The sequence below is a fragment of the Artemia sp. Qi Xiang Cuo genome, chromosome 19 (assembly GCF_049724085.1).
Source record: "Artemia sp. Qi Xiang Cuo chromosome 19, ASM4972408v1, whole genome shotgun sequence".
Classification (NCBI taxonomy): Eukaryota; Metazoa; Arthropoda; class Branchiopoda; order Anostraca; family Artemiidae; genus Artemia; species Artemia sp. Qi Xiang Cuo.
The window spans coordinates 26799895-26814359 of record NC_142812.1 but is presented as its reverse complement, the minus strand read 5'-3'; the positions used below and the strand labels follow the sequence as shown (position 1 = coordinate 26814359).

General features: G+C 37.6%; 1 long non-coding RNA gene across 1 annotated transcript; it reads right to left on the bottom strand.

Moving 5' to 3' along the window:
• Positions 1 to 371: 371 nt before the first annotated feature.
• Positions 372 to 4228, bottom strand: LOC148940673 (uncharacterized). The gene is made up of 2 exons (XR_016143391.1): positions 4074 to 4228; positions 372 to 507 (listed from the first exon to the last, which is right to left on the bottom strand). It is a non-coding gene; the product is annotated as an uncharacterized LOC148940673 (long non-coding RNA).
• Between the last annotated feature and the right edge of the window lie 10237 nt (positions 4229 to 14465).

Below are 14465 nucleotides of genomic sequence, written 5' to 3'. Positions count from 1 at the left end.
TTCTGGATGTTTTGTTGATAAAAATATAAAAGATCGCTTTCCTCAATGTATAAAAAACGAACTCATGATATAAGATATTTAAACTTCCACCCAGTTTCACTGAAAAAGGGAGCAGTTACGTATATTATTGCTTGAGAGGATTTTCTGAAGTTGTTCACCAGAATATCTTGATTGCGAACTATTTTGCTCAAGGGACGTTTTATTTTGCAGTGGGTATCCGATCAAATTTATAAATGACAAAATAATGAAGAGACAAAGCAAATATGAAGAAAGATGAAGAGCCACAGTTTTTGGATTTTAAAATTTTACCAAAATTTTGGTGAAATTTCTGACACCAGAAATCGTGAGAATAATTTTTAGAGATTACCTAAGATTCCAATAGTTACTGCCATTAGCTTAACTATTCCTTCAATAGGTAGATTTTGGAAAAAGAAGCAATGGTAAGACGCTGAGTTCCGGTAACACATCGAATGCTTAGTTTTCTTCTTCTTGTGCCATAAAGTATACCTAAAAATGATAGTTTCTAATTTTGAAGAGTATAGGTATTAAATAGTTCGTTACGACGAACTACAAGTAAGAAGCGACCAGTGCCAATAATAAAAAAGGTTCTAAAAAGGGAACTGTTGCGAAAATATGTGTCTCAAAATTATCTTTTATTATGATCCCAAATATGTAGAGACGATTAAGTTTAAAGTTGTACATTTATTACCAAGACTGAATTTGTAGAATTTTGGAGAATGGCAAAACACGGCATTAAGAACAGTACCAATGCTGATGAGAACTGGGTGATCAAATCAGCATATATGAGAACCCTAGAGTTTAGATTTTAAGTCTCGATCTAGAAAAATACGAAATTTTGTATTTTGTCCGAGTAGAACAGTAACAGAGCCGTGCTTGTCTGATTTTTTTATATTTCTAGGGATGAGCTTACTGAACCCCTGTCATAGAATGCCAGTAAGAGTTCATTTAAATGGACATTAGACGTTCTTGAGCCTTTTCAGATACCACTAGGTATCACGCCACACGGTAAAAGTGGGGATTTCTGCCATATTGTGGCAGATTATTTTAGTTTGAAGAGCTACAAAATGCTATCGAGTGACAAGAAGCTCTCGAGCAAAAACTCTATCATAGTCAAACAATTTCAAATCATCCTTAAGATATTGGCGTATCATCTCGGCTTCAGAGACCGAGCGATTGCATATTTCATTCAGTGTATGCAAATAAATGGTTATCATAAGCCTTTATTATAAAGTTTGATAGCTTCATTATTGTTGTGCATCAGTGTAAATGCATGACCGATTATTAACGATGAGTTCAGGATGTTTTTCATTGGGTACGGAGAGGGGGGGAGGCTGAAACCTCAAAAACATAAAATTTTAAAGCCATAGTTTCCTCACCAACAATGAGAGATCCTTCAGATAAATACGGTTGAAGGGAGTGGGTGGGGCCAATTCAAGCCATAATTTCCCACCATTTTATGGAACATATTGCTGGATCAAACCAGCAAAATAAGTGCTACAGGGTAACATATCTTCCCATACTGCGGAAATACGCAAACTGTAGCACCTGCATAGAAGAAGGAGAGAGGGCGGTAGAACTCCCCCTTAAAAAAGCCAAAATTATGACCCAAATAATTATTTCCCGCACTGCAGACCCCTCCCTCCCCTCCAGAAAAATAAATTTGAGGAGTAACATTTTTCAAGCACGATTGTCATGTAATACATAAATTAGACTTGAAGGTAAACAGCTGGGGTAAGGCGGGATGGCAGGCAACTGTTAGGCTCAACAACACAAACAGTTCATTCGAAGAAAAGTAAAAATTGAAATTGAAGTTTAACAAAATGGGTTTTTCTGTATATAAGTGATACTGTGACTCCTCAACTCCAATGTCGGATTACTGGCATGTCAAGAAATCTACATGCAATTTAAAATTCTGTGTGTAGAGGGATATATTGTTAATGTAATATCGATGGAAATGGTGGTCAATGCAGGAAAGTGGGCAATCAAATAGTTAAAGAAGACAAAGAAATTACACAGTTCTAAGAAGGGGGCGTAAATCTTCAAAAGTGGACGAACTTGAATAGTATTTCTATTATTCATGTGATTGTAATTTAAAACCACAAATGCAATATTTCTGACCTCAAAAGCAAACATGCACGATACCATGCTTTATCAGAGGTTTCACACCAATGACATTGTCCTTTTTTTTCGTCCCTTTTCCCTGCGGGACATCATATTGGACAGCTTTACATGAGGTTGGACATCAAAGATATTGTCCTTTTTTCGTTTTTTTCCCTGCGGGACATCACATTGGACACCTTTATAAGAGGTTTCGCATCAATTACATGGTCCTCATTTCGTTCTTCCTCCCTGAGGGACATCATGTTGGACTGCCTAACTTAGAAATTTCAGAGAACCCTCATTCTAATGGGTCTTAGGTTTAGCCAGCCTTAGGGACATAAATTTGACATGAAGCGGATGATATTGAGGTCAAAATCAACAATTTTGGAATTGACAGTTTTAAAAGAACCAAACATTGAATAATCAGACTTAGCATATATTAAAAATCTTGGTTGCGGATTCTCAGCTACTTAACGCTGGGAGGGGTAACCTCTCTTCTTGTAGATGTTTTAATTATACTTGTACCCTTTTTTTCTTTATTATATGCCCAAATTAATAAACTTCTATATGAATACAGATGTCTATAAAATTCCTTTCTTTGAGCGAGCGCTATTATTTTCGAAGCATTGTGATGAAAAGTACATCTTTTTTATATTATTACTCTTTTGTTAGAACATTCATTCTGGAAGTGTCTAGATTTCTAAAAAGAGTATAGTGTAACCTACAGAGTAGGTGGCTGAGCAATGGCGTTAATTCATGAAAATTAAGGGAAGAGGGAAAAACTTATTTTCCGAATATTTTTTTATGGGGGGGGGGGGGGAACTTGTCGTTTTAATAATTTTTTTTTAATGAAAATAAAAAAAAAGCATATTTTAATTAAAATACCCGAAACAAAGAATTTTTAGAAATCTAGGGAGGACAAAAGTCTAGGGGGCACAGCCAACCCACCTCTTCCCCAATTGAGATCACTAGGGCTGAAGGGATGGGAGCTCAACCCTCGGCACCGCCTCACATATGGGAGATTTTAATGCCCGCCCAAAATGCAAAATTCAGCGCATTTTTTTTTCATTTTTAACGTCGCATTCAGAGTTAGCTTGATTATGAAACTACAACTTTTCTTAACCCTCTCCGTTTGGGGCCTCAGTTCACCCATTTTGTCGATTTTAAATGATTTGATTTAAGACAAAGCCCGGACAAATGTAAAACATGTCATAAGATGGATAAAAAAAATGGTCAGTTCATCCTGTTGTTTATATGCGTAAATAGGCAGGATTCTCTCCCGAATTCTGTCTCCAGCAAAGCTGACTCTAATAGGTTTTCTATAGTGCAAAGGAAGAACTTAGAGTACAAGATTAAGCATCTAAATTGGTTTGAATTTTGGAGTTTTTTAGTTGACCTATATTGAATGAGGTTACATACTCAACCCACTTACGATAAGTTCATCAATTCCGAAGTAAAACCATCATAACTCGAATTTTTAGAATAAGCAGAAAAGCGATAGCATATTAAAGAGTTTCAAAAGCCAGCCCAAAACAATAAAAAAAAATTGGGAGAAAACAAAACTATATTGAAGCGAACAAATTTTTACTCTAAATAAAATGAGGAGCAATTATTAAAAAATCAAAGTAGCGTACAATTAATTCAAAATTACAAGCCTACCTATTGCTAACTTTTAAGTCTTTTTTTTTTAAAAAAAGCTCAAGTTACTCCTTGAGAAACTGACATCATAGTACATGGCTAATGACATTTTTCTAATCCCCCCTTAATATATATTAAAGCATATCTTTGATTTCCAAATTACCGGCTTTTCTGTCTTTCATTCTCAATGTCTCAGTGTAAGTACAATTATTTGCTCCTAAAATGAGAAGGTAGTTGCTTTTAAGCAGTAACTATTAAAGCAGTAGAAAGCTGAAAATCGAAAGCCTCCTTTCCAAAGTAAGAACAAAACATACCTTTGAAAAATTGCCCAACTCCACCAAAACGAGAATCCAATAAAAAATGTTCCGGGTAATACATGGCCTAACAACGTACCCATTTCTCTCTTATATTCTTTGTGGATTATACTACACTTGAGTTGTACTGTGTTATAGACATATCTATAACCGAAATTATGGCTTTATCTTGTTGATTAGTCATCCTGCACAGATTCGATAAGAAGCAAACAAATTTTTATTGATAAAGACTAATTCGTGAGTTCTAGCACATAAGATATGGAAACATTATGTCATTGGAAACGTCCGGGGTAAATTTTGTCGCTTTGGAAAGGCAGTGGCGCCAACTCACGAAAACGTCGGTGGGAGGGCATATTGTATTTTTAAAATAAAGCGGAGTTTTTTTTCTTTTTTTCGACGTTTTTTCAATGAAAATATTAAACAAGATATATTTTTCAATGAAGACATCAAAATCAGTATTTTTCGAAATCAGGGGACGAATATAAAGGGGGAGAGCTGACGCCCCCTCCAATTAGCACTCCACTCTAAAAAGGAAAACAACCATTTAACTTAAATACATTCATAATTAACAAAAATAATAAAATCTATAATAGGTATTCATGCTCATTTGAAGCTATGGTAATTCAGTTTACAACTAAATATGTAAGATGGCAAAATTGTCCAGATTTTTGTCTTGTTAAGGGTGATTTTAAACGAAACTGGAAAAGCTTAAAGCCCACTTTATTCAAAATTGGCAGACAGACAGGCCCGTGCTAGTTACTCTTAAATGACACGGGACAGAAATATCTTAAGGCGCCTCGAGATTCTAAAGTCATATAATTAAACCATTCTTTTTAAATACAGTAAGCACTTCCAAAATGATTCCAACACATCCTCGGCTGGGAGTAGCTGCGACCGCTATTGCATTACTTCAGCAGCAGACTGCAGCGCATTCTATGTATTCGAATATGAGCACTTCTTGATATTTACCCCATTTATTTGTCGTACATTTTCATCATTATATACTTACTTACATACTTAATCCTCTTACCGGGGTGGCGTTGAGAGCGTCATCGGCCTTCTCCAAGTGGGGTGGTCTGTAGCAAGGACCTCTGTATCAAATAGCAAACTTCAAACTTGATCCAGGAAATTCTTGAGACTATCACTCCACCGGAACTTGGGTCTTCCTCTTGACACTTCCAGCCACTATTGGTTGGTTAAAAGTCGTAAAGAATCCGAGCCGGAGTGTCGGCGGGCAATCGCAAAAGATGTCCAAACCAACCAACTGTCCGCTCGACAACCAGGTGTGACAAAGGTGACTGGGAAGTTATACTTCGTAGGCGGTCGTTGCTGACAAAGTCTGTCCATCGGATTTCCACGATTGTCCGAAGCTACTTAAATTGAAGTGTTGAGACGGAGCTGGACAGCTGCGGCTGCAGGCCAAATTTTAGCTCCGCATAGTAGGATCGAACAGCCCGACCCACCAAGGATCTTCATTTTGGTGGCTCGTTTGATCGTTGGCTTCTTCCCAACATGGCTCAATTTACCAAAGACGGCAGAGGCCTTGGCCACGCGGGCAGCAGTTTCATGTTCGATGCAGCCATCCGATGATATAACTGAACCAAGATAAATGAAGTGGTTAACCACTTAGATTATATTTCCAGCAACCAAGTACTTAGAATTGTCGGAATCAGACTCTGGCTGCGCTACTGTGACTTACGTCTTCTTCCAGGAAATGAAAAGTCCTGTCCTGGCAGCTTCACCCAGAAGCGTGTTTACAGCTTTGAGCAGCTGTGACTTGGAGTTGGTGACTAGTGCTAAGTCATCAATAAAGTCACAATCAGTGACAACTCTATCCCCGTACTTCAGTCCGAAGCTCAACTTCGAAGTTGTGCAAGTCATAACATGATCAATAATACAGTTAAATAGCTCAGGAGCAACTGAACAACCTTGTCTGACTCCTCTTCCGACTAGAAAGAACGTGCTACGTCTACAATTTACTTGCACATAGCTCTGAGTCTCTTGATGCATCGCCCTCAGTAGGAGGACATATTTTGACGGGAGGCCAGTATTAGAAAGGATATTCCATAGAGAATCTCGATCAACTGGGTCAAAAGCTGCCCTGAAATCGACATAAGCAATGAAAGTCTGCTGGCGGAACCCGTTCGCCTTCTCGATGATTTGTCTTATGGAGAATATCGGCTCTGTCGTTGATCAGCCCGGCATAAAACCAGGCTGTTCGTCTCTGCGCTTTCATCGGAGGTGCGCAAAACATCGTTGCAACAAAATTATAGAAAAGAACTTGCCTGGTACTGAGAGGATCGTTATTCTCTCTATAGTTCTTGCACTCCCTCCTGGAACCTTTCCTCTTCCACCGTGGTAGGATTACTTCCTGTACGCCAGTATTTCAGGATGATCTCCAAGTCCCGTATTCCATTGTATAGCATTTGGAGCCATAACAGGATAGTACCACCGTCGTTTTTAAACAGCTCCACGGGGGTTCCACAGAAGCTATGAGCTTTATGGTTTTTTAGTTTCTTCACAGTATTTTGAATTTCCACCTCTGAGAACGGCTTAATGCCAATATTAACGAGGGTATTATAGATCACACGTTGGGAAATGGCAGGAGTTGCTACAGATTTAGAGAGAGAGGGAATTCATTAAGCAGAGATAAAAAGTGTTCATCCACCCTGAAAGGTTGGACACTATGTCGTCAAGGAGCACCTCGTACACATTTAGTACGTTTTCTATTGGTTGAGCACACTGACCCGAGACGTCACGTAAGTGTTCATACACTTCTCCAACGTCCTTCCTCGTGGCAGTTTCTTGTAGCTCATCAGCTTTGGCGTCAACGAATGACTTGAGATATGTAATGAGGTCCGCAGCCTCCTGTGACAGCCAAGGATTTTTGACATTAACTTGCAAGCCAAGAGCTGTTCTAGCTGCGTCGGTGACTCCAGTTTTAAACGAGTCCCGCATGGCTTCAATATCTGAAAGCTGGGACACGCTTTCAAAACGGTTTTTCATCTCAACTGCATACCGCTCTTTGATAGTAGATGTATCAAGACTTCGTAGATTCAGCGTTGCAATGCGTTAGTCGAACTTCTGAAATTTCAATTTAAGATAAATTTTTGCAACTACTAGTCAGTGATCACTTATACCCGGGTCAGCACCACCAAACGAGTGGCAAGTAGAAACCGACGACCTCCATCCTCGAGAGATGATGACATAATCAATCATTTTCTTTGTGGCACCGTCGTTACTATACTAAGTATACTGATGAATTCGAGGTCTTTAGAAAGCTATGTTGGAGATGACAAGCTAATGGGCGCTGCAGAGATGAAGCAGACGATTTCAATTGTCATTAGTTACGTCTGGGGTAACACACCTCATGACGTCTTTCCATATACCTGAGGGATCACTAACGGTAGCGTTGAAGTCCCCAGGAATAGCAATATATCATGGAGAGAGTCAAAAGAAATAAATTGCGTTAGGTCTTTGTGAAACTGGTCCTTAGCATCGGGGATGAATTTCTCCCCTTTTCGTGGCAAATGCTTTTCTGTAACACCAGAAATAGCAACAGAGAACTGTTTGGACTCATAAACGAGAAGTAGTTTAGTGCCAGGAAAATTCAGAGTCAGAACATTCTAAGTAGCAATTTTCATACTACTCTTTTCAAGGAGGTTCAATCTTCAGGTGGTTTGACCACCGTCGTCAAGATAGCTGGGGACATGCTAGGGTCGGCATCATAAATAGTAAAAAATATCCGAGACCTAATTAACGCTTTTCTTTGCAAGATAGTTTCCCTTGCTGAAGCAAGTCCAGGCAACAGGATGCAAGCCTGTCGCCCAACCCTCTTCACTTTAGCCGGACTTGGGACCGACAATCGTGACCAGATGATACACAGCAGGTGGGGTAATTACACAGCAATTCATACCATTACATATGATTTATATATAATACGCTGCCTCTTTACGCTAAAGTTTGTTATAGCGTATAACATGTAGCGTTGTTAAAGCGTTGCCTCTTTACACCAGTGACTCTAACCTCACTCTTTACACTAAAGTCTGACTTTGTCTCTCAGCTTTACTTTTTAAAACAATAAACAACTTTAGCGTAAAGAGCGATGCGTTGACGAGGGACAGCCCCTTTCAAATACGGAATAATTTCTGTTCGCTTTAAGTTTTAATGTCACTCCTTACTCTCATTTAAAAAAACTTGTTTTTTTTATTTAATAAATATTATAAAGACAATAGACGGGTCATTTCTGAACTTGAGGCACACAGATTATTTAGTAGCAGTGTCTGCTTCACAGTTTCGTTTAGTATACCTCTCTCAGCGTGCATCAGAATCAGTTTCTAAATTTTCATCAGTCATGGTTGCTCTCAGCCTTGTTTTTGTTAACTTTACTTTTCAATAAATTTATTGGCAAGTGACTTGCGTTAGAGGTATTATCAGTAAATATTTGTAAATTTTATATTAAATTATGTGTACTGGAGACTGTACATGTTATAGCCAGGAGTCAGTTGAAACGCGTTTTTTATGTATGAATGGCATTTATTTTTGCTATTGCACTCTGAGACATCTGTTTCCATTTTACAATCCAACTCTTCAACTCCATTTCGTTGTCCTCCATCTACTCATAAGATACAAAACCTTCAAACGCGTTAGCGGTATTTCCCGCTTACGCTGGGACAAACAGACACAAAGAATGACCTTTCTTCTCAAAGTTTGCCTTTATCAACAGTAGTGGTCAATACAAAAATTATGTCAAGTGAATGTCCTAGAAATCTAGCTTTGAATTTGGTAAAATTTCTAGGGTTAAAAATTGTCATGTCTAAGCACATGTATTTTTGTTTACAAATCGGTTTTCCATCGTTTGTGTAATTGTATCTGTAATGCAGTTAAATGCACTGACTCTAACTAAACGCACCTCCAGGGAATAATCAAACTTTTTCATCTTCACATTCTTCTCCTGTCATCTTTTTGACTTTCCTTAATCGTTTTTTCACTAAAATCCGTTTCAATGGGTTTAATTGCGTAGTTTTCGGACGGAGCTTCAATTTTTCCTTTAAATGTCAAAACAAATGTTTTAGCTGCATCCAATGTTAATTCGATTTAGTTTCGTAGAGATTTCAATACTGAAACAAATGAATTTACCAGCCTCCATGCTTGAACGTAGTCTAAATTTTTTGAATGGAGGTAGTCAAATCTTAAGGATTTGAAGAAAAATCATAGCGGTAACAATTGTTTCAAAACTTACGAATTTGAACAGAATTCTCGAAGCGTCATTCCTTACTTTGACGTTGAATTCATTTGACATGGAAAACTTATAAAATGCTGCCATCATCTCATAAAAAACGTATTTTGCTGACCAAGACTGAACAATCAGGGACCGAAAGGTTCGGTTACCAATTCTCCTAAGAATTTTAACACAGGCATTGCTACGGCTGTGTTAACGTGTATCTCTAATTGATCCAAGCTTGTAAACTGGGGCTTCTTCAACATACGTCTATCGCCTTTTGAACTGTTCCTTCTAAAAGACTTCAGCTTCTTAAGCAAACCTGAATCGAACAGTCGACGCCAAGGTCTAAGCTGTATCACTGAGTACTAGGTCTAATACATGTGCAAACCACCGAGTGCAGACGCAGTTTGGTACGATGTTCGTTATTTTGACTGTCAGACCTTTGTAAGCTCCACTCATATTTGATGCCCCGTCAAAATCAGTTGCTACACAATTTTCATTGGCAATTCCCGCCTCTTCCAGTGCATCTCTTAACGAAACTAGCAGTGCTTCAGCTGATTTGATACACTTTAAAGACAGCAATTTTTCAACTACTTTACGCCCATGCACAAACCAAACCACAAAGGCACATGATCGTTTCCCGAAATACCAATCGCTTTGTTCATCATTATAGAAAAGTCAATTTCTTCCTTTATCTTTAATGATATTGTTTCTTTCATCAAATTTCGAATAATTGTGAAGATTTTAGTGGCAGTGCTACTACTGAGAAGTGTGACAAACTCTCGTCTTCCCACTACTTCACTCTTCTTTCTGGTTTCTTTTTCCTTAAGCTTTCTTCTCGCATAGGATTGTTCACTTGTCCGAGTAATTGAATTTAAATGAATTTTTAGAGCAAGAACATATTTAACGATTAAAAATAATTAGCTCTAAAAGACATTCATGATTTATGGATTCGTCGTTGAAAGTATGGGGTTATTCTGTAGGGGCTCAAAAGCAACACCTTGTTTGCCAATTGGTTTTACAATATCGACAAAACTTTTACTATCTGTCTTCTTTCCATAATCTTTGGCTTGCTCTTTTGTAACTGGTTATTTAGAAGTAAATCGTAAGTTGACTTTTTTTTGTTTAGTGGCTATGAATAAAGTAACAAACTCTAAATTTGCTTTGGGATCTTCATGTTCTTCAATTCTTTGGTGCACAAGTCTCCAGTCTTCAAATCCGGTACAAAAATTTGAATTCACTGTGCTATAGACCAGAAAGTGTTCGACTGCTGATTTGTAATAAAACAGAAAATGTGAGGTTGCAAGGTGGCTCACCTTACGCCAACTTAACCCCCCCCCCCCCCCCAATATTGGATATTCCACCGCTGTGCATGCGTTGGATCCGCAATGAATTTAGCAACACGTCTATTTTGTATTAGACAGGAACTTCCGTTCGTCGAGGGCTGGCTTCCAAGGCATTTCGCACAACTGCTCGATTTACACTCATTAACAAAACCCCTCAACTAATTGCAAATAATATAACACAAGAAATAGCAACGAAGAGGAGTGGAGGAAGCGAGTGTAAAGAACAATCGAGAGAGGTTAATCCTATCAAAGGACGACACTCAACGTCACCATCAAACACTCATCTTGGACGGTGACTGAAAAAGGTTACAGCTGAAACACTTGAACATAACGAGTCCACTCCTTTTGAGTATTCACAACTCTACACTCTACTATTTAACTATGTTAACTTGCAAAGTGGATATGTTGACACAAAAACCTCGTTGGAACTGATTGTTTCACGTGGACACCGAACGACAGTTGACTCCGGTATCACGAGACAGTCCATATGCAGATTTTAATTCATTTAAAATCTGCCTCGCTAACGCCCCTGCAGCCCCAGCCTGCCAGTGGACGACCGCCTCACTAAAATTATAGAGAACTATGTGGCCAACGACGGTGCCCAAACCCATTTATAGCGGGCGATCGCCGTGTTGTTTATCCACACAGATTACTCGAGAGTGGCAAACCCAAACTAGTTGACGCAAACCAACAATTTGACGGCAAAGCCTGCCTGACTGGCATTAAAATAATAGTTAATTCCCTTTGTTTTCCGGTTAACGCAAGGGAAATAAAGAACGAATACTTAAATCGTATGTATATGACACTCAATCGTAGGCGAGCTATCGTAAAATTAATTTCTCGGCAAGGAAAATTGAAATTTTTAAATATATATTTCTAAGATCGTGGTTTTTGACACGAATGGCGCTATTGCTTTAGAAGAGCAGGGGTACACCGAGACTTTGCCCAGTGTCCCGCAGGGTCTGTTGGCAGATCTTTAATCAATGGTTTTGATATGCAAAGGGTTATTTGATGCATAAGAGGTAAGGGAGAGTAAGAAAAGGAGGCAAGCATAGGAGGTCATCCGTGATTAGATAAAAAAAATTATGTAGTACCTCAAGCCCAAACACTACTTATCATGAGTTTATATATTATCCGTAAACCAAAAAGAGATTCTAAAAAAGGAAAAAACATGAAGAGACAAAAACAAATTAAGAAAAACAACAAGTTAGCTTAAACCATTCCAAAAATAAAGCAATTTTGATATTTTGTCATAAATTTCATGCGAGAAATGGCAAGGAGTTGCAACCCAGCATCTCGGACATGAAGGCTATTTTGATGAAATATCTAACATTTTCGATTTATCATATGCTAAACTCAAGTATATAGCAGTATGATAGCAATATTTTTTCTTTCTAAAGTTACTTCTTTCTTGTAAAATCCAAGTACGGTAGTATGGGGGTTCTGTTCCGTTTCAACTTCACTGAAGGGATGGGACTTCCTTTGAGGTAATAAATTTGGCAGAGTTTGTAACTTTTACTGTGTAAAACAATGTCATTAACAAAATGTTGGATTTGACGGATGTTCTATGTAGCAATGTACAAGACTTGAAACTACGGTAGAAAGAGGTAACTTTGAACAAAATCAGCAACGAAAAATCATCGCTCTCTTTCCAGCAACCGTGGAAATACTAAACTGGACTTGATACTAGCTTATTGATATATGACATCTGATTTAGTTGATAACTCTTGTAATCAGGATCAAACGAAATATTAGCTTATTATTTGTAAGAGAAGTTGAACTGTCCAAAATTGTGAAAAAGTGCCAAAAGTAATTTACCCATTTTTACTTAGACAAACTAAACTAGGACCTTTAGTTTAGTATTCATCTATATATGATAAGCCGAATAGTTAGGTTATTAGGTGAAATCTCTTCCTAATTCCATAGATTCAAGATGGCACTTGTGTTCAATGTTTCCCGCCAGTGTTTAGTTTTTTTGGGGCAACTTTGTTCAAACACTTTTTCTAAGTTGCCTTGTCTTTCTACAGTCTTGATTTCAATGCTCTGTAATGGTCAGGCAGATTTTCAACCGTAGGGTTATTCTGAATCTAAAAAGGTATAACTTTGCCATGAAGAGTAAGTGTAGTCTAAATTAGAGGAGTATAATAACATATGGAAACATATAATAACTTACCTTTGTTTATTTGGAACGCTTTTGGTGTGTACTGAAAACAAGAGCTTATGTTGTTACGCTGCTTAAGAAATTAGCTTATGTAGACCTTAGTTACGTGCGGGCCCTAAGCCAATTGCCCATTAGAACACTTGGCCATACATAAAATCTTGTAAAATAATGGTATAAAAATATTTCAAAGCAGTATATTGCCTGAGATAGAGAAGGGGAGGGGTGTTGGGGTTCCTCTTAGATTGATCCAACAAGCTAATAAGACATTCAATCCCGTCTCCCTCTCTCTCTCAAATTTGAATTATGTTTTCCCATGATAATTTACAACGTTTCATATTCAGCCCGTAATACCAATATACTGGTTTCTAAATACCTGCAATTATCAGTCTATCCCTCTTCCAAAAACGAAGGTGGTGGAAATGGAGAGGGGGTCATAAAATATATAAATGTGGCGCTTTTTATCTATAAATATTTGAATAGCGTCATTGTCAGTTTTTTCTTTTTGTTTCCTCTTCGGCGCATAACTTGCCCAGTCGATATATCCGTAAGGGATCGTGCAGTTCTTTTTTGCTAAAGGTTGTTCTAAGGATTTTGTCGATAGCATGGGTTCTGAGTATAATTAGCAGTCTTGCTTTATATTCGAGAGAAACTTGCTGGAAGCAGTATGTTATACTTTAAGCAGCAATAGTTCTATAAATTCTGTCACATTTAAGAGTTTGGCTGTTTTGAAAAATTCCCAAACTTCTGAGAAGTAATATTTCAAGCAGATATTGTACGGCTTTTGCACTAATTTTGATAAAAAATATTATTACTTTTTAATACAAGTGTCTATTCGCCTATCTTGTCATTTTAAATTCATTAAAAACATTTTTTACCCCAATGTATGGTTTTGAGATCCTTAGTCGTAAAGCTTATCGCTAAGGTACGTAAAACTACGTTAATCGTAAAGCCGATGCCAAACATTGCTTATTGGGCAAAAGGTTACCATAAATATTAGCCAAAAAGAGGTTGTTCTAGAGTACCGACTATATTAAACTCTCTTTAAACACTGAACAAATCCATTCGACTTTTCAATACTGTTGTTCTCAGCTTATTATTTCCCTAGAGTGGATTATATAGAATATGCAATAACTGAATGATCATACATAATTACTGCGTCATTTTACTTTGGAATGCTATATCTTGATTTTTTTCCCCCTTTAATTGACTCACTTTTAATATCTAAGACCCTCTCCCCTTCCAAGTGTCAATACACTACAATAGAAGGAAAGTGTAAGTATTCATTTCTATTGGAATTTGTGATCTTAAAAGTGACACAATTGATAAGGTGACATGGACTTGGAAAATTTGACCTTTACAAAGTGGCTATACAATCTCATTTCTCTGTCAGCTAACATTTCTGAGCTGTGAATATCTGTCTTGTCAAAAGGATAAAACCACGAAGGTATAAAAGACAGAAAAGTGAAATCAGTTCTAAAAGAAAGGAAGAACATAACTAGTACCATCTAAAGTTATGTTTCTCAAATTAGTCAGTGAACAGATATTACGTTATCAAATTGCGCTATTTGTCTTCTGTGTTATTATGCACTGAAAGATTGGTATTTACGAACCGTACTAAACATTATCTTCAACTACAGAGCTTAAACAGGTTTAAAACGATA